Source organism: Pongo pygmaeus, chromosome 2 (assembly GCF_028885625.2).
Source record: "Pongo pygmaeus isolate AG05252 chromosome 2, NHGRI_mPonPyg2-v2.0_pri, whole genome shotgun sequence".
Classification (NCBI taxonomy): Eukaryota; Metazoa; Chordata; class Mammalia; order Primates; family Hominidae; genus Pongo; species Pongo pygmaeus.
In genome coordinates, this window is record NC_085930.1 from 185,806,708 (window position 1) to 185,831,849 (window position 25,142).

The following is a 25,142-nucleotide window of genomic DNA, read 5'->3' on the forward strand; positions in this document are numbered from 1 at the left end:
ACTTCATAGAGGAAACTGAAACTCAAACTACATAGCCTTCCCAAATTCTCTCAGCTAGTGGGTCCCAGAGCCAGATTTATCAAAAGGCAGATCTACTTAGATCCAGAACTCATAAGCACCATGGTGTATTTTACTGAGTTAGAAAGAGCAGAGGTGCAGGGAACACGGGAAATGATGCACAAGGTTGTGATCCACATATAAATACATAGCAGTTCCTGTTTTCACAATGTTAAACGTAAGGAAACATAAGTAAAAGTCTACAGCATTCTAGAATTTACATAGCACTTTCACTTGGGCGGTCTCAAAACCAAGATAGAAACCTAGACAATCAGTTTCAGTGTCCAAAGACCTAACAGAATCAGCAAGTTTCTGTCTAGGATGACTTGAACATTAAGCCATCCTTTAAAAAATATCTACAAGAATATATAGGAGAAATTTTTTAAGACCTTGGATTAGGCAAAGGGATTTTAGGTATGACACCAAAAGCATGAGCCCCAAAATAAAAATTTGTTAAATAAGGCTTATTCTCTTAATAGTGTTAAGAGAATAAAACAGCAAGCATATTTAAGTAATTTATTTTCAAATCACATATCTGACAAATGACTTGTATCCAGAATATATATATATATATATATATATATATATATATATATATATATATATATGACTCTCAGAATTCAACATTTTAAAAAATCTCCCAATTTTTAAAATGGTCAAAGATTTAAAAAAAATGCTTCACCAGAGAAGATATACAAATAGAAAATAACCTTAGTGTCATTAGTCATTAGGACAATGAAAAAATTAAAACCACAATGCAATACAACATACAACTACTTAAGTAGCTGAAATTGACAGAACTAACAGTCATAAGTCTGGCAATGAGGCAGAGCAACTGGAACTCTCATACATTGCTGGTAGGAACGTAAAATGGCACAGCCACTTTGGAAAACAGTTTGGCTGTTTCTTCTAAAATTAAATATACACTAACCATATGACCAGCAATCCCACTCCTGTTTACACAAGAGAAATAAAAACTTATGTTTACCAAAATAGCTGTAAGCTAATGTTTTCAAGTGCTTTATTCATAACTGCTAAAAGTTGAAAACAACCAAAATGTCCCCCAATTAGTGAAACAGTTGCACATACATTCAGTGCAACATTGCTCGCAATAAAAAGGAACTACTGATATGTATAACAACATGAATGATCTCAAATGCATTATGCTAAGTGCAAGAAACCCCATTCAAAGACTACACACTGTATGACTTCATTTATATGACATTCTGGAAAAGGCAAGAACTGTCAGGCAGAGAACAGATCGGTGGTTCCCAGGGATTGAAGTGGAGGAGGGGCCAATTACAAAAGGGCAGCATGAGAAATTGGTGTGTGTGTGTGATGAAACTCTTTAGTAGCTTGATTGTGGTGGTGAACACAGGACTCTATCTACTAGCAAAATATATACTACTATACACCCCCCCCAGAAAAGTTTACTGTAAATTGAAGAATAAAAAACTGTAAACATTAAAAACTGATTATATATATATTTTTTACTTTTGCTGAATAAATTCTGTGTGTGTGTATGTGTGTGTGAGACAGAAAGAGAAAAAGAGAGTAAAGAGAAAGAGATTTTGCCAAAAAAAAAATGGTTCTTTTATGAAAGTATGGGAAGTACGGGCTGTCCCCTCATGCAGTGTTTTATGCAGAGTAGCTATTCAATATGCACTTGTTAAGTCAAAATGAATAAGAGAATAACAAAGTATACCAGTTACTTCAAATTAATTTCACTTACAAAATATAAATACCAAAATTAAACAATTAATGATATTTATAACTGTCTCAGTAATGATTCACATTGAGATCTTTGAACTTATATCACTCTCAACACACAAAACTTGCAAAGTTACATAAAAGCAACAAAGCCAACTCAATTAATTTATTAGCATATTTAAAATTCAGGGTGCCAATGATAATTTTAGTTGTCACTTTAAGTTATAAAGTAGCAATTTAAAAATCGTAATGATGAAAAAGAAGACTAAGACTTATACATATTATGAATGCTTATGATTTTTTGCACATATTAAAATTCATCTTTATTATAATTGATGAATATAAAATATATAAAATTACTTTAGAATGATATGGATACAATGAAAGTATATCAAAGGAATAATATTTCATATGCTGAATGCATTTTATATTTTATTTTTAATCCAAACTTTTGTAGAATGATTCAATGCTACTTTAAAAATTAAAGTAGCTTGTAAAGAATACAAATTACAGTCATTATCATGATTTGTTTTAAAAACAGATCATTACAGCTTAAATAACTTTCATGTGAAAGAAATCAACAATAATTCAAAAAGCAAAAGAAAGTATTGAGAAAATAACCTAAGTGTGATATTAGCAGATATATTTCACTTCTGAACATAGATAAATGTCAAATGAAATTATCTTTTGAAAGCATAAACTTTTATGAATTTATTTTAATTTATAAAATAGCTACAGCTGTTATACAAAACTCTAATAGTGTTTATTGACATGCACTGAATTGGGAAAAAAAGATACAGGGAAATGAAAAGTGTACACATTCAATAGAATTTTAAGACGGTGTATATGCCCAAGCTCACCCAGTTTTAATAGAAAGCAAGAATCTGGTTAATAATGAAGCCCCTCCCTAATCTTAAGAAAGTGCAGCAGAAAATAAAATTAAAGAAAAAAATTATCTCACTTTACAATTGTGTACTGTAGACACTTCAATTGCCAGTTTTAATTTTTCCTTGCAACATGAAGCTTTGTTTTCAAGATAGCTAGTGCAACCTCACATATGAATACTTGTGTTGTTATTTCTTTTGGTAGAGACTTGACAAATATTCCTAATTGAACAGTGGAAAAACAAGGATATGGAACTTATATCCAGCAACTTTTTTTTGTCCAGAACAACTAGTTCGGAGTTTGCCTATGAGTCAGTAATGTATTTTACAGTGATTACTAATATTTTCTTAGGAGTTCAATAAATATTTGGACAAAAAACAGACAAAAGTTATATTAACTTATCTAAAGTATAGAACTAAATAAAATATTTGGAGAAAATGTCAACTCATGTCACACACCCAAGATGATGATGATAAATTATTTGTAATGGATTGATTGTTATTGGTGCCACAATACAGATAGAACTCTCCTCCTATAAAACCTCATCTAACAAAATTTACATTTCCTCTTACCTTTTTCTATAAAAGTGGTTAATGGTCATGTGTCTAGACTGTGACAAGTAAAGATACTGACTTTATGAAAAATCACAGATTATATTCAGCACCTAGCACAGTGACTGGCCCACACTAATACTCAATGGAAGTTTATTGGACTGATGCGAAATGTGAATACATTCTATGTAAAAAGAATAAAATTATGCTCTTAGGACATTATGCTACAGTCAGTTTTAAGTAAAATGGATATTTTATTTTTGGAGGGTTGGGAATATTCTCATACACTATATGCATGAGCAAACATTTATACAAATTTTCTGATGGAAATTTACTAAGATTATTTTAAAGTCTTCAAATGTATATATGCAGTGATCTAACATTCTTAATTCTAGGAATTTATCCCAAGGAAAGTATTTGGAATTTGCACAAAAAATGCCTATGTTTTTAATAATAGCAAAGACTGGAAACCTTCTTCTAAATATATAATAATAAGTAATTGGTTAAATAAATTATGGCAGACTCACATAGTGAAATATCTTTGAACTCATTAAAAATGATGCTTTTTATGGAAGCACGTTTGTTTTATACATTAAGTAAAAATGTAGTTTAAATTGGAATGTATACTGTTATCTCATATCTTGTGCAAATATATGTATGTGCATGTACACATAGAAAAGTGATATGTACCAAGATGTTAATTATTGTTATCTGTGGATGGAGGATTTTAATTTTCTTCTTTTTCCTATCTGAATTTTATAATTTTTAAACACTAGATTCTATTTATTGCTGTTGAACAATTAAAATACAAGTAAGAAAGTAAAAAACTGATGGTTGAAACAAAAGAGTAACAAGGCCACTCACCACCACAAAAATGACTAGTTTGCCCCTCTTCTGGCTAAGTTGAGTGATTGGTACTTCTTTATCAACACAACTCTACCCCTGCTATAATCCTCCCACCAGCTAGAAACAATAAATAAAGAAATTCAATCATCACCCATCTCTGTTTCTTTCTCTCTCTCTTTTTTTTAATCCCAAGGACTTCAAAACAAAGTCTCTGTTTCTTGATAGCATTTGATCCAGAATGAGTTTCTGCTTTGTAATCCATCCTTAGAACCATCGGCACAAACCCAATCCCATAAGAAGCTCCTCTCAACACCCCCTTATTGAGGTGCTTTCACAATGACACTTAAATGAACTCTCAGATCCTGCTGCACCAAGAAAGATAAACCCAAATTTGTGACTCTGAGTATTTGTGGTGGTCTTTGGTTGTTTCTTGTGATGATGATGGTGGTGATAATGATATTGGTGATGTTAGTAGTGGTGGTGATTGTGATGATAGTGAGGCTGGTGATGATGGTAGAGATGATAGTGATGATAGTGGTGATAGTGATGGTAGTGCACAGGTGTTTTTAAAACTAGTAGTATTTGGGCCCCAAGAAACCAAAGAAAAATATTCTCTTTCACATAGACAACAAAATTATACTAAGTCCTATGACTTCCAGCACAGGAGAGGCAATCTAGTGAAACAGAAAGAAACTATACTGAGAGTCAGTAGTAATAGGTTCTAGTTCTGGTTCTGCCATTAGTTTACTTTGTTACCTGGAGCTAATCAACCTCTCAGGACCTCATTTAATTCATCTGCAAAATGAAGATTTCTGGATTGACTTCTAAAGTAACTTTTCATATTGTGCAGCCTTTTGTCTCTGCTCTGTCTAAGTTATCAAGTCAGAGACCCAGACTAGATGATCTACAGTCTAGGTCCACTACCTGTTTTTGTAAGTAAAGTTTTTATTGACATGTAGCCACATTTGTTTACACATTATCTATGGCTGCTCTCAGATTACAATGGCAGATCAGAGTGGTTACAATAGAAACTACACAGCCCACAAGGCCTAAAATATTTATTATCTGACCCTTCACAGAAAAATTTTGGTACATTAACATGCCCCTGGTCTAGGGGTATGTTAATAAGAGTTTGGTATGTTGAGGATATATCTTATTAGCAGATACATCTTGTTACCTGCTTCACAAGGTAGGGAACTCTCGTTCACTAGTGTATCCTTAGTGCCTATGTCAGTGCCTGGTTTCTAGCACATGCTGAATACATACTTGTTAAGTGAATGAGTGTATTAGAATGAATGACTAAATGAATTATAGCCTCTGGAGGGCTGAAATGTTTATTCATTAGTATTCTTCCTGTCTTGGCAATGTTTCTATTTGCTGTAGAATTTAAAACATATCCAGATGGAGGGAAGTTTATATATAACACCCATTTTCAGTGTTGTCATATAGCACGTCCAAGTGTACATAGTTCCAACTACATAACAGGGCTTAGTCTGAAGTAAATTCTAGTGTGATTTTCAAATACAGTAGCATCATACAATATCTGATCCCACTCAGGAGGCAAGTGTGGATTAATAAAAGTAGAGTCTGAGATTTCTGGAAAACACTTCTTCAGTTAGAGGACAACAGAATCAAGGAAAAGTGGAAAAGAATCATCATATGTTATAATCTTAGTACCAGTATTTATTGTTTTCAGATTTCTAAAAATAAGGTTTGTGGATCTTTCTTTTGTTTGATGTAGGCTCATTGAACCGATATCACCAGTAATGTACCCAAAGTCAAAAAGAGGTTTATGTAGCTTGCATCTTCTGTTTTTCTATATACTGGAACATCCAGTAAATTTCTCTCTCTCTTTTTTTTTTAATAGAGGTGGGGATCTCGCTTTGTTGACCAGGCTGGTCTTTAACTCCTGGCCTCAAGCAGTCCTTCCATCTTGGCCTCCCAATATTCTGGGATTACAGGGGTAAGCCATTGCGCCTGGCCAAGTAAGCTTTTCTTTAAGAAGAAGTGTATTCTTTAATTGGCTCAAGTGATTGTGGGGGCTGGTTAAAAGTGAAATCTGCAGAGTGGGCTGGCAGGCTAAAAAATAAGGGAAGAGGTGATGTTTCAACTCAAGTCAGAAGGCAGTCTGCAGGCAGAATATCCTTTTCCTCTGGAAAAAGAAAAATTGAGTCTTTTTTCCCCGTCTTAAAATCTTCAACTTATTAGATGAGGTCAACCCATATTACAGAAGGTAACTGCTTTACTCAATGTCTACTAATTTAAAAGTTAATCTCCTCTAAAAAATACCTTCACAGCAACATCTAGACTGGTTTTGACCAAATATGTGCATACTATGGCCTAGCCAAGTAGACATATAAAATTAACCATCACACTCTTCTATATATTAGCCTCATTAAAGTAAAGATTTGAAATGTACAGTTGACCTTTTCTAAAATGAAGATTCATAGAGAAGTCCTTTGTTTTTATATAACCTGATAAAAATTGGACAGCCTTAATATGGGTGTCCTGTTCCACAGAAACATGTATTCAGTAACAATGAAAGAAAATCACTGAGAAAACATTTACTAATATCACTGGCAAAGAGAAACATTACATCCAAAACACATAGCAATGGTTTTAAATATAATCTCTCAATCCTTTTTCATCTCGCACAATACAATAGCTACTCACAATGTCTGGTTTTTAGGTTCTAGGCTCATGTATTTAAAAGCCTCAAAAGCTCTTAAAACTCAACTTTCGTTGGCTTTCCCCCACCCTTTTTCATTTTTCCATTGTTTCACTTCTCCAGAAGTAATCTTTGCCCCCCAATTATGTCTTTAGCATTTATAATTTGTCCTCTTTGCCTTTTCCAGTCCCCTGCTTCACCCATTACCTGGGCCAGCGTATGAAAATTTGGGAAACCAGCTGGTACATACAGAAAAGGCAGGGAAATGGTAGTAGGTTTTCAACACTCACACTTTAACTTTTTTCAAATCCTATTTTTAACAGGATTTCAAAAATTTCCCCTGGTATTATTGTTACTTTTGGGAGTGGGATTTTTCCACAGGTGCATATCTTTCAAATTGTACCAAAAGCAACCCCACACACCACTCTTTCATCTACCATCCACTTCTGTTCACAGTCTATACAACAGCGAAAATATAGAGCTTCTTGCAATTCCCCAACACACCATGTATTTTCCGATTCCTATGTTTTGACGTGCTATTTCTTAGGTCTTACTTATCCCTTCTCTCTCATTTTGCTTTCATGACTATCCACACATAATTTAACACCTAGCTCAAATATCATTCTCTGAAGCCTTCATCAGCCAAGTTTCTTTCTCCTCTCTGGTTCCATTTTGCTATATATACACCAAAAATAATGCTTTTCATATTACATTGGAACTATTGTTTTATGAGTCCATTCTAATCAAACAGAATTACTTAAGGACTAAAACCTTATTTTGTACATCTCTGCATCCACAATTTCATTAATCAAGGCTTTTCGCTACAAGAGACAGAAATCAAATTCTAATTTAGGCATAAAAGGAAAATTACTAGTTTACTAACTGATACATTCTAGATTATGTAAACTCAGATTAGTAACTCCAAAAGAAAGCAAATCTTTTTTTCCCAAATGTCCCACAGATTAATTCCCCTATAAGTTATAGGCACTTCTGTGAATTTATGTCAGGTACTGCGATTAGCCCAGCCTAAGTCAAATGCTTATCACCATGGGCTCAGGAGACATTGGCATCATAATTATTACCCCAACGAGATCGAAAGTGAGGAAAGGGTGTGCTGATACCAAGAGAAAGAGGAAAGATGGAAATATGATAGGCAGCTAAAGACCACGGCAACTAGAGTTTGCTACTCTGAACTTAGCACAACATGTGGTACTTGATAGGTGCTCAAAACATATTAAATTAATAAACAAACAATAGTTGTTCTTCTTGGTTCTATAGTGTTCTTAGGATCCAAAAACAACTTTACCAGCATATTGTATTTCTGAAGACAATTACCAACAATAATTCACCTCAGATTTCACAGCATTAAATTCTGATACTTTATAAACCAACTGTTCCCCAAATATTTCCAACCTATGACTTTGGAAATGCAATGGTAACATCATGTAAAAAATTGAGAAAGTTTACAAGTAATCAAAAATTCTCATCAAGGTTTAAACATACACACATATACCCACATTAATTTATATATTTATATTTATGCCCACAAATATACACACATTAATATTTATGCACACACATATATATACACACATAACAAATGGTCATTCTCATATCAGAGAAATATATCCTAATATAGAGTCACCAAACCATAAACTTGATAAAATCTGTTTTGCAATCAGCCCTACAACTACATACTAAAAATGTTCTTATTTTATACACATTACAAACATGTTTTATCAGGCAAAATGTAAGTTTAAAGGATAAAATCCCTCCTGTTTGGGATAGTTTAGGCACTGTTTTGTTTAAAGAAAAAGAACTAAGCATGATGAAGACAAAAGAACAATTAAATAGTGGATAAGAGAGTAAAGGTAAGCTTTCAGGGCCCTTTTTCCACATGTCATATTTAGATCAGCCTTGCTTTATTAAAGGAGGTTTTCTTTAGTATCAAGTTACAAAAACATCTTTAAAGATGCAATTTTTATGTTTTAAAAATTATGATTAAAATGTCATTTACTTTGTTTTTTAAAACAAGACATTAGCCTTAAAATATATTTTCTTTTTAAATAAAAACCCAGGATTAACCCATAATCATACAAATAAAAGCATAATCCTTCTCAATAACATTTTAGAGTCTTTCGTTCTCTTTTCATTACCTCTTATCTTTGCAGCTATTCTCAGCAGCATCAGAAATCTAGAAATAGTGCCGAGCAGATATTTTGTCCAAACTTGTCAAAAATAGGCAACAGACACAGTTATATACAAATAAAGCCATTACTGAGTCTGCAGGAGCCAAATGAACTATACAAGTTGTTAATTAATTTTGCATTTCTAACATTTCAATCATCATTTCCTTGGAAGTGGACACCCACATGAAGAAAAGAAATGTAGCCACATGTAGCTATTATGTACAAAAAATATTCCTAATATACAAATGCAAACCTTTTCTTGGACAACATTTATATTTTCTATTAGCATCTGGCTCCTTTTTCAATAAAGTTCAGTATTTGTGACAGCCTTTCTTTCAGAAATGTGAAGGCTTCCTTGCCGTGAGCATTTCAAATGTTCAGAAATACCAACTGTGATTCAAATGATTTATAAGGTCATCACCCAAGAAAAGCCATGTACACTGAATTTTCTAGCTGCCAAACAGAGGGAAAATATAAAGAGAGATGTGTGTGTGCTTGTGTGTGTGTGTGTGTGTTTGGGGAGGTAACTTCTAGATTGGATGGTGAGACAAAGCAGTAATAAATAACAGAAGTAAAATGTAGAGTGTAAAAAAATAGACCTTAGTTCCTAGATACTTTAGCCTTCCACAGCCGCCAGAATACTGCCTTACACATAGTAGGTGCTCTATAATAATTTTTTTAGGGTATAAGCAAAGAGAAACTGGGTCTCTACGGAAAGTAAAATATCCATAACTAAAGACCCCCTTTAAAGAAGGACAACTTGATCTACTTTATTCTTCATAATAAAACCGACTGACATTTGCTTAGTGCTCACTATCAACTAGACAGTGGGACAGGTGCTTTCCGTGATTGATCTGATTCGAAATTTAAAGTAATTCTATGTGGCATTTATTATTACTATGCTAATTTACAGATGAAGGAAGGCAAGCGCAAAGCTCAGAGGAGCTCACAGCTGCTGTGCTTTCCTCCTGGAATCTTTTTCCCCTAGCTCTAAACATGGCTGGTTCCTTCTCCTCCATCACGTCCCTGCCTAAATTCCACCTCCTCTCAGCCTTTGCTCATCACCCTTGCCCCACAGAGTTACACTCCATCTCACTTTTCTCACAGCACTTTCCCAACACATTACCATCACTTTTAAATTAATTCATTTATTTTTCACTTATTCATGACCTATCTTGCTCATTAGTATAGTCATTCCATGAGAATGGTGCATAGCAACAAGAAATGTACTAAACATATTTTTATAGGAATTAATAAGTGTTTCAAATGTCACAGGGCTAGTAAGAATGAAGAGGAATTCTAACACACATACTTGACTCCAGATCTCAGTAGCTGAATCCCCAGCAATGTTCCTTACTAATTTGTTCATTCTTTCACTTTTTTATTGAGCACTTACTATGTTCCAATCACTTTTCTTAGCAAAGGGAAAGCAGTGGTAAACAAGATAAACAAAACAAAAAACTTGGACTTATGGTGTAATGGAGATAAAAGACAATGAATAGTTATGGAGCAACAAGTGCTATAACCAGGAGAATGCATGAGAGGTAGGGGACTGAAGATGCAGACAGGGAGTGAACAAGAGAGGTTTTGCAGAGAAAATTATGTCTAACAAATAAGTGAAAAGTTTGTAGAAGTCTGGTACTTGAAGGCTCAGGAAGAAGCTTCACGGAAGAGGGAATAATAGAAAGTTGTTTCAAGAAGACAGAACAACATGGACTAGGTCTTGGAGGCTGGCAAGGACAGGAATGGAAGGAAGTGAAGGTCCAGGTCAGAAAGGGTGTTGTAAATGAATTATAGAGTTAGGAATTTAGGTTAAGAAAAAATTGGGGCACTATCAAAAGGCAGTAAACTAATCGTTATAATCACTTTTTGGAGTAGAAAAAGGGACGATGAAAGCAGCAAGACCTATTGCAGTAGTCACATGTAAATGGGTAATAGCAAGAAGAACAGAAAGTAATAAGCATATTTGAGAGCTGTTATGGATTTAGAAAGGAGAATTCATAGGACCGGATTGATTTTATATACAGGAAGTGAGGAGGAAAGGAAAGGGTGAAAGAAAACATCCAGATTTATAGCTTGGGCAACCAGATGCCAACACTGAGACATGGAAAACAGAAGCCAGAGCTGTAGAATGGGCAATGGGGAAATGGTGGTGTGGAAGGCAAAGGCAATGAGTGCAGGAGGTACATGGGGAGTTTGAGATTAGACTTCCAAATTAAGAGACCCAAGATGAAGTTTGATAGGGACCTAGAATTCACGGAGGAGTACTGAACTGCAGCTGTAGATTTTGTTTTCATCAGGTGCTAATTGAAGCCATGCAAAGGATGAGCTGGCCTAAGGAAAATACACAGATTGAAGCCTAAGGAACAAGATTCAAGGGAGGCATGGAGAATCAGGAGCTTTAAAACAAGACTAAGAAGACCCATCCAGAGAACAGGGAAAAAAGCTAGAAAGTGCCACAGGTGCCAAGAAGAGAGGATTTCAGAGTGAGGGGAGCCCAAAAGTCTAAAACTGTTGTAAAGCATATGTGGACTGAACATGGACTGAACACTGACAGACATGAGGCAGAGGTACGTAAAAGTCATTGATATTCTAGGACTGAATGGCCAGAGAGTTGGAGCCAGGATGATGACAGGACAGGACACGGACATGACATCTGTGAGTTTACTGCTGAAGACTTCAACAAATGGCATCTGAGTGTTCAAGGATGACAACAATACAGAGATGTACAGAGTATGCCAGACTCATAAGCCTCTCAAGGGCATGGGTTTTTCACTTGGGTGGAGGCATACAGGTGTACAGAGAAATGTGCAATAAAGATGAGCAAGCCTGGCCGGGCGTGGTGGCTCACACCTGTAATCCCAGCACTTTGGGAGGCCAAGGCAGGCGGATCACCTGAGGTCAAGAGTTCGAGACCAGCTTGGCCAACATGATGAAACCTCGTCTCTACTAAAAAAAAAAAAAAAAAAAAAAAAAAAAAAAAAAAAAAATTAGCTGGGCGTGGTGGCGTGCACCTGTAGTCCCAGCTACTAAGGGAGGCTGAGGCAGGAGAATTGCTTGAACCAGGAAGCAGAGGTTGCAGTGAGCCAAGATCATGCCACTGCACTCCAGCCTGGGCAACAGAGGGAGACTCCATCTCAAAAAAAACAAAAAAAAACAAAAAAACAAACAAGCCTAGTTCCCAACCAAGGCCCTGTTTCATCCCAAGACATAACTTATTTGACTCAAAACAAGGAATAGAAATGAACTTATATAATGTTCTGAAAATTTTTTACTATTTAAGTCAAGAAAATATATGTATGCTTACTGCTTCAAATATTTCATTAAAAAACTCCTACACATTTCAATATTTCAAATAAAAACAGCTGTGATTGGATATCCTAGCTGTCAATGATCTAGATTTTGGAAGACTGTATCATATTAGCTCCAAACTTATGGAAGAATTTGGATGGAAAACAAATCTTTTAGCTAATTTCTATCTCTTAGAGCTCTGAATTCATGTCTCGCTGCTTTCCAAAACCCCCAATTCATTAATTAGATCCTGGCAAATAAAAGGGAATTTCCCTCATCTTGGCAGGTTTCTTTTAAAATGTTCTGATACAGAGGACGGAAATCATAATAGGATTTTTTAGCCCACTCAGTGGAAATGCATCTTGGAAATAATAAAGATTACAATCACCTAATATTTCACACGAGCTTCTTCATCCTTTCCTGGACTAGCTAGCACCCATTTGTCTTTCAATTAGAATCTTTAAAAGATAACTTTATGTTTTAAACTTAGGTGTTTTATGTTATCAGTTAAGTTATGAGTCATCTTTTCCACAAAACCATTTTTACCCTTGATCTCTATAAACACAACTGTAGCTAAATTAGCCTCTTTTATGTTTGCATAAAGAAAAGGATTCCAAGATCACAGTTTTTTTCTTCAGAATCACAGACAAAAATAAAAAAATTAACTCACATATATAAAAACAAAGTTTATAGTTATAATTGATAAGAAATGAGTGAGTTACTTTTCCTACCATACTCCCATGAAAAGAAGAGACAGGCTTTTGGGATAGATAGTGCCAAAAAGAGAAAAAAGTAAACTCTAACTCATTACATCATCTTTCTCCACAGTTCCCAGGAAAAGGCACCTCCCAGCTCAGCACAAGGGAGTTTATTTGGACCTAGGATTTGCTTTTCACATATCCCCAAAGTCATCAGTGTCAAATAATCTTAGGCACGTGTGAAAATCAGTGACTTCATACTCCAGTCTGAGCTTCATTTGAGATTTTTTTAAAACAAGTAGTGAGGACAGACACTCTAGGATTCCAAAAGACCTAGGGATCAGTCAAACAAAGTGATTCTGCTGTCCTTCATGGTTGCCTACCTGTAATTCCACCTGCCACCCTCGCTTCAAAGCTTGCTCCTTGCTAACAGATCACTGCCTAATGTGCCACACATCCAGTCTCAGGTGAGACAATGACTGATCCCTGGCCTCCTAGCTTCTCCTACATTTGAGGGTGCCGAGAGAATGCAGCTTGAGCCAGTGAGACATAAACCAATATTTGCTTGAGGAAGTTGGTGACTTTTGTCTTTCTGGAGAGAGGTTGAGAATGATTGGATGTAAGGCAGCAGAACAAAAGATGAGAAAGCAATCTGATCTCTGGTGATAACTTGAGCAACTGAACTGATACCAGAAAAATCTCACCTCTGGATGTTTTGTTTTATGAGCAGAATAAATGCCAGTCTTTTAGGTGGACTTTCTGTTATTGGAAACTAAACAAATTCACAAGGGATGCACCTTTTATTGGTTTCTCACATTGGGCACATCGATTGTAGCACTCGGCTTGTTAGGTTTCTTTTTCTCCTTTTTCTTTTCAGCTGTCTGAGCAGATCTAGACTTTTTTCCCAACCCAGTGCCCTGTGGAGAGTGGTACTGAGGATGGGTTCCACCAGCTTTAAGAGCTGTACCAGTCCTTGTCCCTTTCTTCTCCTGGGACATTCTTGTGTGCAGTGAGGGGAGTCATATCTCCCTACTTTATCTGAAGTGGGCTCACCGGTCAGGTGCCACATTAAACCTCCAACCAGAATGACTTGGGGCTGGAAAATTCTTACAAAAAATTTGAAAATACATGTTTCATTCTTTTCTGTAAGTAAAATACATCTTCCAGGAAAAGGGTACACACAAATATTGATGTAGCTTATTAAAAACCCTAGTTAACAGAGCCATTATAAATTTATCTTTTTTCTAAGAGAGAAGAAAAATTATCATGTATAAGTTTATAGTTTGAAGGCGTCTCAAGCCTCTTAAGGGGAATTTGGTCAAAGAAGTAAAATCATCCTGTCCCTTAAGGAGACCAAAAAGGAGAACCATGCCACTGGGGGAACTGGTTTAATTAAAACAAGAGGTAAAAAGCAATGTTCAGAGGTTCCAGGGTGTCTGGAGTTGTACAAAGCAAAGAGAGCAGTGCAGACGAGAATTGCAGTGGGTGAGAAGCAGCCTGGGGCAGGATGCCTTTAAGTTAGGTTAAGGTGCAAGGCAGCTGGTACAGAGGCTTACAGGAAGCCAGTTGAGATCCTGGGCCTTTGAGAGCCTGTAGGTGATGTGCTCGGGGGCATGGGCAGAGGCCTGATGATAGATCGCTTCTCCTACACGGTAGAGTTGATGAAAGCCCTATGGGAAATCTTAAAAAGAAATACGATCTTTTCTCTTGTAACTCCCCAGCGCCTAGTATACGTGCAGTAAGTGTGCTGATAAACATAAATGCTATGTCCTAGTTTTGTTTTTTCTCTCCAACCAAGTAAGTGCCTTAAGAATGGGAAGCATCGGCCGGGCACGGTGGCTCACGCCTGTAATCCCAGCACTTTGGGAGGCCGAGGCAGGCGGATCACGAGGTCAGGAGATCGAGACCATCCTGGCTAACACGGTGAAACCCCGTCTCTACTAAAAATACAAAAAATTAGCCTGGTGTGGTGGCGGGTGCCTGTAGGCCCAGCTACCTGGGAGGCTGAGGCAGGAGAATGGCATGAACCCGGGAGGTGGAGCTTGCAGTGAGCCAAGATGGCGCCACTGCACTCCAGCCTGGGAGACAGAGCGAGACTCCATCTCAAAAAAAAAAAAAAAAAAAAGAATGGGAAGCATCTCCATCCAGACAAGTGTCTTAAATAACTTCTTAATTTAATTTAATTACTCATGCATTCATTTTAGCATTTACTACGTTTTTAACTATATAAATACAAGGAAGAAAATCGAAATGAACATGATCCCATCTAGATAATCATGGGGAAAGTTCAAATAATAGACAGGTACAAAATAAAATGACAAACTTTACCACCTCCCCCACTCATTCTCACCAATGATAATCATGCCCAGACCACTTCCCTCCCTCACCTAAAAAAGTGTAAATCTAGCCATGTTCTTTAATCTTTTCTAGAGAATGCCAGCTTGCTCCTCAGCTTTCTAAAGTGTGTGCATATACCTTCCACAGTGACTCCAAACAAATATTCCAAGGTCTCATTGGACGAGATAACAATCCTAAATTTTCTAGGTCCTTGGAAACTTTATTGAATAAAATAATACTTATTTGGAGGAGGTAAAATTTATTATGATCTTTAAATAATCTTAATTTCTATACTTACATCAGGAAAGACATGAGATGAATACAGATTCGAACATATTTATTTCTTTAGCCATTCACTCAATCATCTTTATTTGGTTGCTCTGTGAATCTAGGATGTGAAAATCAATGGTCACTAACATCATAAAAAGAGAGACAACCAGGCATTGTGCTACCTCCTGATGAAAGTACACAATACTGCCTATGAAGTAACCTTCCCAAGAAGTCAAACCTGAATCTAGTTAAGGTGATCTGAATCAGATCACCAATTTAGAGAAAATATAAATGCTAAAGCAATACATTTAACACACCCCAGGAATACAATCAACAAAATCCAATCTGTTGGAAACACCATAAAGCAAATAATTTGATTTCTACGATAAATAAATTGATGGCAATAAAGAGATGAGTGAGAGTCTACATATTAAAAAGACACAAAATATAGCAACCAATCCAATTCATGAACTTGATTTTGATTGGAGCAAACAAACTGTAAAATAAATGAGACAAGGACATTAGAACATTGGCTATTACTTGATGATCTTTAAGAAAATGTTTAGTTATAGTTATGATTTTTCCCAAAGTGCTGCTTTTCCTTAGCAATACATACTGAAATACTTATATAAAATGATATGATGTCTGGAATTTGTTTCCAAACACTTCAAAGGGGAGAAGGAAGTAAATAGAATGAGACTGGTCATGAGTTATAAATAGTTAAAACTAAGTGACAGCTACATGGCAGTTAATACTATTCTATTTTTGTATATTTTTGAAATTTTCTACAATAAAAAGTTAAAACAAAAGGAGCATACATAAACTATTGCACTGAAATAGTCACAGATCAAATAAAAATTGAAAATTAAACTCTTAAAACAGTTATTTTTCTATAATATGCTATGTAGTTATTTTTTACCCCAAAGGTACCTTTTAGAACTTAGACCAACAAAGTTGGGTAGAGTCTGTTTCTAAAAACTAAATAAATCTTTATAGACTATATAAATCTTTATAGAATTTCTTCTAGCTTTCCACACATTCTTTTTTTTTTTTCTCTCTCAGTTCACATTAGTGGGACATTAGAAAGAGACAATCAAAAGAATTTGGGGGCATGGTGGCTCACGCCTGTAATCCCAGCACTTTGGGAAGCTGAGGCAGGTGGATCACAAGGTCAGGAATTCGAGACCAGCCTGGCCAACATGGTGAAACCCCATCTCCACTAAAAAAATACAAAAATTAGCCTGGGATGGTGGCATGTGCCTGTAATCCTAGCTACTCGGGAGGCCAAGGCAAGGAGAATTGCTTGAACCCAGGAGGCAGAGGTTGCAGTGAGCCGAGATCGTGCCACTGCACTCCAGCCTGGGCGACAGAGAGAAACTCCATCAAAAAAAAAAAATAAAGAAGGAAAGAAAGAAGGAAGGAAGGAAGGAAGGAAAGAAAGAAGGAAGGAAGGAAGGAAGGAAGGAAGGAAGGAAGGAAGGAAGGAAGGAAGGAAGGAAGGAAAGAAAGAAAGGAAGGAAGGAAGGAAGGAAGGAAGGAAGGAAGGAAGGAAGGAAGAAAGAAAGAAAGAAAGAGAAAGAAAGAAAGAAAGAAAGAAAGAAAGAAAGAAAGAAAGAAAGAAGAAAGAAAGAAATTAAGATTTGAGGCTAATCAGGGATAATGGCAAGGAACCAAGAATTCTGAAGAGTAGGTGTTAAAGGAGGTCTGAGACAAAGCTGAAATAACTTTAGTAATTTATGTAGATGATACAATGAAGCTAAGAATAGGGAATGTGTGTGTAATGGAGTCAGGTTAATTAGAAGGAGGGAAATGATTTCAGAGGAGCACACTGAGTTCAAAATTGGAAACGAAACTAAAGGAAGCCAAAATGTAGACATTTTAGGAGAAGAAAATTCTGAGGGAAAAAATCAAATGTTAAGGGTATCAGAAATTTTGAAAGATGAAGAGAAGAAAAATGCCAAGCTGTCCTGTAAATACAAAGGTTCGAAGGATGACTTATGGGCAGACAGCACCTATTTCAGAACTCTTCAGGCTGAGGGTGGAAGAGAGGGTCGAAATGCCATTGTATGAAAGTCTGACCTCTCTGGGGTCTAGACACATTTGAAAAACTCAGTCCTTCTATGGCAGCACATGCTTTACCAATGGAGGATAATAATTCCGCAAAACATATTTCAATCACCTTCTGAACCTTCAAATTGCATGTTGCAGCTAATAGAAGTATTGATTGAATTGTCAGAGTCACTATGCAATTTTTCATTGTACAGGAGCCTAGATGGAGAGAAGTCTACAGCAGAGCAAAAATGGATAATGCAGATTTTTTCTTTATTGCATCATGAATGAAGGAAAAAAATTCCTGCTTCTCCCACTTCCACTCATGCAGACCCAAAAACACTCAACATAGACTCAGCCATATTCTCATCACATCAGTTCTAGATATTGAGGCTACACAGTTTAAAGTGTATGGTCTTTGACTTCAGGCAGACCTCAAATCCTGTCCTAACCCTGCCACTCACTAGCTGCGTTATTGAAATCATAATTCTTAACTTCTCACCTACTCCATAGGGTAGGTATAAGGATTAAATAAGATAAAAGTTACAAAGTACTTAGCCTAGATTCTGGCACATACTAATCGGTAGTGGTGACTATTCTTCTTAGGCTGCTATAAGAGGAAGAATCTCTGATCAGGCTCAGAAACATGGCGAAGGGTTGCTAGGAGTACTTGAAGAACTGCAGCTATTGAAGCCAGTGGTCTATATCTCAGCAACCTCCAATGTCCCTATGTGGGTGACACCAAGCATACTGCTTGAGGAGATCCCACTAGAGATAATATTAACCACACATTCAAAAGAAACTTGCCTATATGGTGTGATTTGGGGAAAACTCAGACTGTTTTCCAGTTAGTCTGCCATAATGCCTAAAATTCTCTCAAGGACAAATTCCTTTGGGGAAAACATCCAATAAAAGATGATGAACTTTTCTAAAATATTAATCATAATGCATATTATATATTTATTTTTAATCCCCAGCACCTATCATAGTGTCAGACAAAGAGTAAGTGGTTAATAAATTACTCTTAAAATTTCACTGGATAAGTGTATATCACAAATATACTATGCCTCCAACACCGTGCAAGGCTTTGGGGAGGCAATAGGGAACAAAATAGATGAAGTTATTGCCTTTACCAAGCTTCTGATCTAGTGAATAAATGAATTAATTCATTAGTGAAGTAACAATAGAACTGTTTAGATGCTTGGACCATATGACCTTAAATTTTTGCTAATGTTTTACAATATTAATTGATTTACCTCCCACTGTAATTTTTCACAATTGTATTAACTACTCTAAAATGCATAGCAGTGTATGGTGGCTATGGTGGTTCATGCCTATAATCCCAACACTTTGGGAGGTCAAGGTGGGAAGATTGCTTGAGCCTAGGTGTTCAAGTCCAGCTTGGACAACATAGTGAGACCCCCTATCTTTGCAAAAAAATTAAAAATTAGCTTGGCGTGGTGGCACACACTTGTAGTCCCAGCTACTCAAGAAACTAAAGTGGGAGGATTGCTTGAGCCCAGGAGGTAGAGGCTGCAGTAAGCCATGATTGTGCCACTGCACTCCAGCCTGAGTGACAGAGCAAGACCTTGTCTCAAAAAACAAAACAAAAAAATACATAGCAAATAAATATGGTAATGCTAAATAAGACCCCAAATTAATTTTTCTTAAAATACATTTTCAAATGTCTAACACTCGCCTTGTTCCAAGCCAGTCTTATTCTATTTGGACAACTGCTTCACCAAGTAAGCCAAATGTGGTTATGTTCAGATGCCCTGCAGGATTATTTTCCAATTTGGGGATATGCTCTTCTCGAGGACACATTGATGACTGAGTTGCCTAAGCTGGACTTGAAGAAAAGGGAACAAAAGGCTTAAGCAGAGATAATACAAATTATTCTGAAACATAAATTGGGTGTTACCTTCCCCAAAACCATTGAAAAAATTAAAGCCAAAAGAAGAGGGCACTCTGTAGGGAAAAACTGGGAAAGCCAACGAAGTAGACCAAAAGACTAAGGGTGTCATTAATGCAAAACAATGCATTGTTTAGAACACACCCAAGGTTATCTAATTTTGTAAAGTTTGTGCTTTTCATTGTCTTCAGCTATTTTATAATTCTGTAAAGGTAGACATTAACCTGCAGAAAACTGATACCAATGCAAATAATTCTTGGTTAGAGGCATGCAAATAAATTCTGTCCAGTGGAAATTCAGTCGACTTCCCTCTCCCACTGTTGAAGAAGCTAGTTTTGCATCTATTAAGCAAATTTAAATCAGCCTTTCTGATGAGCTTGCGTATTAGTTGGCTGTTAAAATTCTCCTTTGTAGCAACCAGTTTTAACAACTTTTCCAGTTCCTTCACTAATCAGTGAGTGAAATAAAATTTTTGACATGTATCTATTTCATATAAGTCATGATTATATCCTCTTTTAACATTTATCCTTTACCAATAGTGTGCAAACCAAGTGAAATATCCCCACCGTAGTCTTTATAAGTCCTTCCTCTTAAAAGAAATCAAGACTGAGACAAGTTGATCCGTAGAAAGTGCTATTTGATCTTATTAGAACAAATAGCATACATAGAAATACAATTCCTACGGACATGGATTTGATAAAGCAATCATTTTACCTTCCTGAAAGGGGCATAAAAGGGCATTTCAGAAGTCCTGGAGGATTTATACCTTGCCCACAGTGGAAGAAAATAATTATATTAGCCTCAAACCATCACCACAGGCTCATTTCAAATAACTATGAGGAACTACAGCCATATAAGCCAGTAGGTACTTAGTATTGTATAGATCTATTTAGAGATGATCATTTAGAGAAATGAATCAAATTTTATTAGTTTGTGGACAGGAATTTCAGCTCACCAAAAAATTATGCCCATATCTAAGTGTACTTTCCTTACTTCTAGAAGTTAACAGTGTCCACATTCTCTTCAGGTCCTTTTTCATCACATAATAAGGTCATTCTAAAAGTGGAACAGCATTTCTTTTTTTAATGTGTTCATAACATGTGATTTGCTAAATCTAAAATAATTTATGTTGCTGCTAAATTCCCATTATTGTGTCATTATTCATGGGTTGGTTATTGCAAAACTTGGACTTGGCTAATGATTTGAGACTGGCCATGTGACAGGTCTGAGGCAGTGACTCTACACAAGAAACAACATGTGATGAGGCCCAAAGACACATGTTCTCTGAATGAAAGCAATATACTCAAGTTATATTAAACTCAGGTCAGACTTTTAGAAATGGACTTTTGCAAATATAAAGCATATAATTCCCAAAAGATGCTCCTCTTATAGCTCTGAAGATTCAAAATGTTATGAATGAAGAAATAAACATGAATGTACACAGAGATGTGGAATTTGTAATTCATTAACAACCATACTTTTCTCATTATATTTAGTAGAAGCAAAGCTTCACCAAGGGCCTAGAAACCCAACTCACTACAGTCTACAACGAATTCTTCATCTATGTAATGAGAAATTTTACCAAATGATTTCTAAGACCCTTTTAAGCATGTAGAAAGTATATATTTTTAAGTTTTTTCATACTTTGCAGTTTTTCTTAAAACTTCAACACAAGTGAAAATTTTCTGACAGTGGATTTTGAATAAACAAAATAAACTTTTGAATTCAAACCCACCCAGGAAGATTTAGAATTAAAAGTAAGATTAGTTTATTATTTAAATGATTTTTTAAATCAGGCACAATCAAGATAAATGATAGAAATCTTAGTAAAGCCCTCTGGATCCTGACTAAAGGAGGCAGCAAACAACTTTGGCACAAATATGCTAAAAGATGGAGTGAGGAAGATGTGAGCTCAGTCAATGTTAGACAGGCCAAGTCTAAGGTGGAAATTAAACCAGGTACGTGAAAATGTAGACCTGGAGCTCATGAGAGATGTCAGGGCAGGAGATATAAAATTGATCTCTAAAGCCATAAAACAGTGAACAGAGGCAGACAAGCCATCCAAGAATTTCAGAGAAGGACTGAGAAAAAAAGAAGGAAAAAACAACTGTACACTTCTCCAAAGCCAAGAAAGAGAGCAAAGATTGAAGCACCATGAAAGATAAAAGCAGAGCTCTATTCGTGCTCCAACAAATTCGGCAGGAGGCTCCAAAAATTATGGAATAATGGATATTTTCCATTAGCAAAAAAAAAAATGCTACTATGGTCCTTGCTTCCTGAAAGTTAAAGATAGTAATTCTGTATTTTCACTCAGAATCAGAATGTGTAATAAATTTTTCCAGATTGGACAAATATATGTGAACACTTGTACCTTCCTACTGTACAAGATCAACCTGAGAGCACCTGGAAAAATAAAAGTGTTCTTTCTCTCTTTTATTGATTTTTTAAGGAGATGATTTTAATCAGAAAATACAAAATTGAGATTAAGATTTAGCATGCTGCAAAAACTAGGCATCTACAGTCATTAGTGTTGAAAAACAAGATCTTTATGAAACAAATATGATGTATTTTATATAATATCTATAAAATATAAAAGACTACAGATTCATTCAAGGCTAGTAAATAATGAAAGAAAACTAATCACATGCAAATGTTAAAAGAGTCAGAGATAATCATGAAAAACCGTGATGGTAGTTGTATTTAGGGAGGGGTGAGAAGCAGGTTTTTAAAAGATAAAATGCAAAGACTTCTCCTGTAGTTTGGTAGCACAGAGAGGTGGTTAGTAGCCCTGAAGAAAATAAAATCCCAGGGTTTAGACAGGCTACCTGAAGATTTTACAGAGCGTTATTTAAACAGACGGCAAGCGCTGTTGCTGCTTAGCTGCTGTTTATTCCCAGAATCTTCTTCCCCTAGCCAGGTCACCATATGATCCAAGCAGTGCTTGCACATAATTATTCTCAAGGCAACTACACAACAGAGAGCTGGAAATGAGTCTCGGTTGAATAGCATTCTCTTGATTTGACTAATGCCCTTTTGCATCTATCTGCACACCCTCCTGTAACATTTGCAGGCACTGAATTGTGCCAAAGAGTTTTGACAAAGCTTCAGGTGCAGTCAGTAGCTTTTCCTTTTCTTTCTTTTTAGATTGGGAGGGATGGGGGATAAGAGGTGGGGAGATGTGCTGGGGTGCCATAAGTACCACTGTGAGCCTTAGAATGTTTCCCAAGTAGAAAAGAAGTAAACATCACTAGAGAAAGGATTTCTAAACCCGTTGTGCTTGTTAAAAAGACATACGAAGAAAGACCCATGAGAGCAAAAATAACAAACCAGCTCTCAATTCATTTTCCAAATCCTCCCAAGGGTTTAAAATAGTTAAACCAAGGCCCCAGCACATCTTCAACTACTGAACAACACATTCCTTTTCTAGTTTTTATGACTCCTCACACAATTTATATTCCTGCTAAGAACACTGTCTGGCTTCCTCCCCAAACCCATGCCATACAGGAGCCTGGCTCCATGCAGCCCTCAGGGTCCAGGCTGTGGGAACGCAGGAAGGTGGGGCTGTTGTAACAAGGTGCTGCCAGTGGAGAGAGCCCTTTGGCCAAGAGCACTGTAGGAAGTGCATTGTATGAATTCTGTCTTGTCTTGACACCCTTGTGTGATCCTTAACAATATCAGAATTTAATTAATATGAATATAAAATGACATGCTCTTTTAAAACACTAATAATGTATTAGAATTTCAGGCAATGTAGTGTCACAACATTGAGAGGAAAAAGCAAATCTATATGACACTCCAGCAGAGTAAATATTGAATACCAGCACGGTATAATTTAAAGGCAAATACTGATTGTGGTTTCACCAACAACCAATCATCTTACAGACTACTTCATACCAACAAAGCTTAGGGTGTATCTAAGCATACGGCAGCACTACTGAGAAATATCGTCCCTGTTCTACATCGTCATTGCCCTAGGCAACAGATGACATCCCACACTCCCATGTCTGCTCCCAATTCTTGCTAAGACCACTTTATCACAGCATCTCTTGTACAAGTCCCTTTCCTATGTACTCATTCATTGGATCCTTGTCCCACTGGGAACATAGTTTAATTATAGAGGGAAAAAAACCATGTTTTAAAGTCAGAAAGCCAAAGACTCAAATCTCAATTCTACCACTTAGAAAATCTGCTGCTTACCTTCTCAGATGGCATTATCTGTCACATGTTCTCTTAAAAAGTCAAACCTCGGGGATTCTGGGATGAGCAGGGGACAGATTTCCTGGCGACTCAGGCACTGTCTCTATTCTCCAGGTGGTGATGATCTGAGCCTCATCCATACCCTCCATTTTGGTTCTTGTTAAGGGGCTACTGACTCTATGCTACAGAGGCTCCCCAGCAGTCATGTGCAATCAAAAATAAAAACAATAAATTTCTTATTAATAGCATTCTATTTGGCCCTAAATTATAAACTGAAGAAATGGCTGGCCTCTGTTCTGCTGTCAAATAATAATGCCACTATTTGCACAGTGCTTATTATATGCCAAGCACTTTACGCACAGTATCTCATTTCATCCTAACAAGAACACTATGGAATAGGTGCTATTCCTCATCATTCTGCAGATGAGGAAATTTGGGCACTGTGAGTTTGCATAACTTGCCTATATTAAAAGGCTATCCAGTGGCTGGACCTAGATTCAAATGCAGGTAATCTCTACCCTGAGCCTGATTTTTTAACCACTACCCTCTGCTAACTCAAAGTAGTAGTACTGGGCTAACTGAGAAGAAATGCCTTCTTACTGTTCACAGTAAGAAATGGAAAGAATGGGGAAAAAATAAGAGAAGAGCACAGTAAGAGAAAAACATTCTATCAAGAAGACTTACTTAAGAACAGGCATTATGAACAGATCAGCATGGTAATACAGGGAGATAAAGCATAAAGCATTTTAGGGACTTAAATAACAGCTAAAGAGAGAACACATCTCCATAATTTTATAATTGTCCATGTGTGATAATCTTCCAAGTTTTATGACAGTGCTTATCAGAGTGTACTATAACTATTGCTTTTTACGTTTATTTCCCTCTTATACTGAGAATGTGGTCAGAGTCCTATTCATCCTTATACCTGCAGAGCTTAGCCCCATGACTGGCACCCAGCAGACAATCAAATAGTGTTGGATGAATGAGTGAATTGAATGCTGAAAACTCAAGTTAATGTTTATGGGTGCCAAACATTTAAGGATTTTTAGGGTAAGAAGCAAACCACGGAGGCCTGAAGCAGTAAAGTGCCTTAAAGAAGAATATCTTTACCTGGATCATGCAGAATGAGTGGGATTTTAACTTCAGCTAAGGACAGATTGAAAGATGACAGGGTGTTGTTTTAACGGCATTCCAGCTTTTCTCGACTAAACTTGCCAATTCTAGGAGCAAGTACTTAGAAATGCAATATTGTTTTCTTTTATGAGCTAGGTTGAATAATCCTGGGACCAAAAGCTGTAAATAAAAGATAGTACATTTTGGCAAACTAGAAAAAAGAAAGGTGCTAAAGTAAAACTAATTAGAAAGTGTATGCCAAGAAAAAAATCACGACTCTGTTTTTCAAGAATTGTCTCTTCATATAATTGCCTATGGACTTTCTATTATCTGGTAGGAATACTGCAACATTCCAACAGCCTAATTTAG

The 25,142-nt window shown here is 36.4% G+C and overlaps 1 long non-coding RNA gene across 1 annotated transcript in view; it reads right to left on the reverse strand.

Moving 5' to 3' along the window:
• Positions 1-24,862, reverse strand: part of LOC129032478 (uncharacterized) — a 31,382-nt gene extending 6,520 nt beyond the window's left edge. The window contains exons 1-2 of the long non-coding RNA XR_008501366.1: positions 24,771-24,862; positions 23,661-23,851 (exon numbers count right to left, since the gene is read on the reverse strand). This is a non-coding gene — a long non-coding RNA (uncharacterized LOC129032478). The remainder of the gene's footprint in view (positions 1-23,660; positions 23,852-24,770) is intronic.
• Positions 24,863-25,142: the final 280 nt, after the last annotated feature.